We start from the raw sequence: 3,746 nt of genomic DNA on the forward strand, positions 1-3,746 counted from the left end.
AGTTAATACTCTGCGGGGATATGTGTCCACAAAGGAAAAAGAAATTAGGAGAAACTGAAAATCCATATGAGTAATATGCTCATAAATGGGACAGAGACTCTTGGGACTCTAATGGGGGAATAAAAGGGGATAAATGCGTGAGCAGGTCACGACTTAAAACATGCTGAGAGACACGAATAGCTTCCATGAAAATAAATCAATGGAAACACTCGAGCAGACCCAAAGATGCATGTATTGGGGAATATGCCAATACAACCAAAACTATCCACAAAGGATACTTCGGATAAAAATCCGGACACCGATGGGGAAAATCCACCAGAGGGACTCAGGCTGGGAATGCCCACAAAGGACTCAGCTGAGGAAATAACACATGAGGTATTACCGGTTACTGGATAATAAGCTCAAGGAGACATGTGATCAAAACACCGGTATAAGGGTGAGAGGTCAACACGCTCGGGGAAAATGAGTATCTAAGACCTGTATAAGGGTGAGAGATATCAATCATCCAAAACATCTTAGGAAGACCTAAAAAGGTATATTTCAACTCAGGAAAATATGACTCCACAGGGGACCAAGGTCATAACAGGGGGCAGAAAGGAAGGAACACCAGGGATACCGGTTACTGGGCATATAATAGGTGACCAACCAAGCGTGAATTGGGGAATATTCCCAAGACACTCATCATCTGAAAGGAGGGATGAAAAAGCAAACTCGATCGCAGGATGGGTATTCGATTCCATAAGGAAATACGAATCTTACTCGACTGAGGAAGAAAAAAGACTTCGACCGAAGAGCGCATGAGATATATTATCTATTACCGTCATAACGTAGATAACATACTCGCATGGAAGATTATCCGCAACTGGTTAATGAAGGATAAATCGACCGAAAAGAAAGAACATCGGGATATCGGTTACTGGGTATATAATTATGACCAATCAGAAGGAGAAATAATCATTACCGAACAAGGGTAAATGAAAGATGACTCGATGGGGATACATTGCTTTGTCATGGAAATTATCCAAGAGATATATCACCGGTTACTGGGAGATATACTCGAAAGGTGAAGGAGTATCAATACCGAATATTGGATAAAGATAACCGACAAGGAGGGGATTACATATACCGATTACTGGGTAGAAAACCACAGAAGAGAGTAACCGTTATCGGTTAGGATGAAAAAAATCAAGGGTTAACTCTACAAGGGGATAAAACGGGGTTTACAACTACCGGTATGATGGTAGAAAACCACTAAGATAGGACTTATAACTACCGGTTACTGGGTAGGAGGCCACAGATTCCGCCGGGGAAAAGATGGACAATTACTGGTTATTGAGCAATCATTCATTTAAACTACGGGGAGGTGCAGGGAAAATAACAAGAGGAGTCAATCTAGGAACGAACTAGAGAGACACAACGAAACAACACTCAACCCAATGAGGATATAACTCAGGGGAGAAATTTCGTCCCAATACATATTTTGGGAGGAAACAGAAATAATAATCATCCACGAGGACATAACTCAATGGGGAATATGGAAGAAAGGGGTAGACACTTTCTGCCTATAGGGCTAACTCTATATGGAGAGATCAGTCACAAACATCTTCCTGGGGAAATATATATAACATGAATATCTGAATGGTATAAATATGCATGTATATGCGTGGTTTATGTATGATGAAATGCTGACAAACAGACATATATAACACAAACAGGTCCAGGAATCGATGGACAGACATCCGGTACTACATCTCAAAAATAGAAAGCCATACCCAACTGGTGGAAACTCCCAATATGATGGGGGCAGCCAATACAAGGAAACATCAATCTCTGCATGGGAACAAAAGCCAATGCTGAGAATCGAGCGAAGCCGCTGTCAGGGACAAAGATCACTGCTAGGGGAACAAACAGGATCACCGGGAATCAGAGACTACTATTAGGAATAAGCAAGGGATCACAATCACCAAAGCTGAGGATCTTCCAACAGTACGCAGAGACAAGGATAAGATCAGTCAGAGAATCAACTATTCGGGATCTTATCAGGGAGGGAAATGAAACTCTATGGGGACCAACCACCAGACAAAAGTTCTAAAAACCAACAAATATCCTTGCACTGCTGGATGAATCATCTCTGTCAAGGAGAAGAGAAACACCGCTCCGCTGAGGATAGAAAAAATAAACTTTTTCAACACCCGCTCTGCTCAGGAGGAAATATCAAAAAGGCTATGGTCAGATAACTCCACTGGGGAAACACTGCTGATGACTGAACCGGGAACAAACTGTAGGCGATCAGCTGGAGATAACCTGCTGGTGACCATACTGGGAAGTTAATGGGATCATCCCTGCTAAGGATGAACAAAGCCAAACCTGCTGGAGATTAATGTAGGCGAACCCACAGGGGATAAGATACTAACGAAATTATTGAGAGTTCCACTCATGCTAGGGATTTCCTGTTCACTCTGCGGGAGAATTCCAATCCGAATGAGGGAAGACCATTTTCCTCGAAAAGATAGCATGTCGATTTATCAATTTATAAGGGATTTTAGGTCAATCCACATAAGGGATGACAACCATATGATTGATAACACTGTTGGTGTAAGCCCTAGAGGCCAATACTTTTGGTACTTGTATCGAATTATTTATTAATAATAAAAGGCATTTTCTTTATTATGGTTGATTAATAAAGTCCCTGGAATAGATAGTCTGTTTAATGTATTAAGTGTGACTTAATCATGAGAACACATTAAACATAAGGACACTATTCTTAAAGTATCCGTAGTCGAGCTTTAGTGTGAAGTGGGATAACATTAAAGCATTAAGACTATTATGTTTGTAGACTGATGATCACATCTCATGGATCATGGATAAAGAGTTATCAAGTCTTAAACATAGGTATGAATATTAGGAGTAATATTTATACCGGATTGACCCGCTATGAGAATACTATATAGAAAGTTATGCAAAGTGTCATAAGTTATTCTCATGGTGATAATAGTGTATACCACTCTTCGACCTGAAACCACTATGGATCCTAGATGTAGAGTCGAGTGCTTTATTGTTGATTCAACGTTGTCCGTAACTGGATAACCATAAAGACAGTTGATGGGTACTCCACGAAGCATGCTGAGGGACATGAGTGTCCTAGATGGAATTTACCAATCCTGCGTAACAGGATAAATGTCTATGGGCCCAATATTGAACTGGACAAGGGTGACACGGTCTATACCTTGTGTTCAATATAGACATAAGGGCAAAGGGGTAACTATACACATAATTATTATCACAGGAGGTTTTGTCAGATCACATGACATTTTCGTGACTTGGGTAGCAGTGATGTGTTGCTAGATACCGCTCACTGTTTATTATGTTAAATACGTGATTTAATATAATTGCCAACGTCGCGAAAACCTATAGGGTCACACACAAAGGACGGATTGATGAGAAATAGAGTAACTAAGGAACACCGTAAGGTACGGTGCACTTAAGTGGGAGACGAAATATGGTAAGGTACCAAATACTTAAGTGATTTTGGGCATATTATAAGATATGGGCCAAAATACACTTAAGTGGGCTTTTTAGCTTGAAGCCCACACAAGTGGTTCAATAAATAGAACCTCTTGGGTAGAAGCATTCTCACTCCATTCCACTCAGACTGAAATTCAAGTAGAGACTTGGAATTTTGTTTCCCTCTTTCTCTCACTCAAAGCCTTCATTCATAACAGCTAGCACTGCGATTGAAGGAATCC

The sequence above is a fragment of the Lathyrus oleraceus genome, chromosome 6 (genome assembly GCF_024323335.1).
Source record: "Lathyrus oleraceus cultivar Zhongwan6 chromosome 6, CAAS_Psat_ZW6_1.0, whole genome shotgun sequence".
Classification (NCBI taxonomy): domain Eukaryota; kingdom Viridiplantae; phylum Streptophyta; class Magnoliopsida; order Fabales; family Fabaceae; genus Lathyrus; species Lathyrus oleraceus.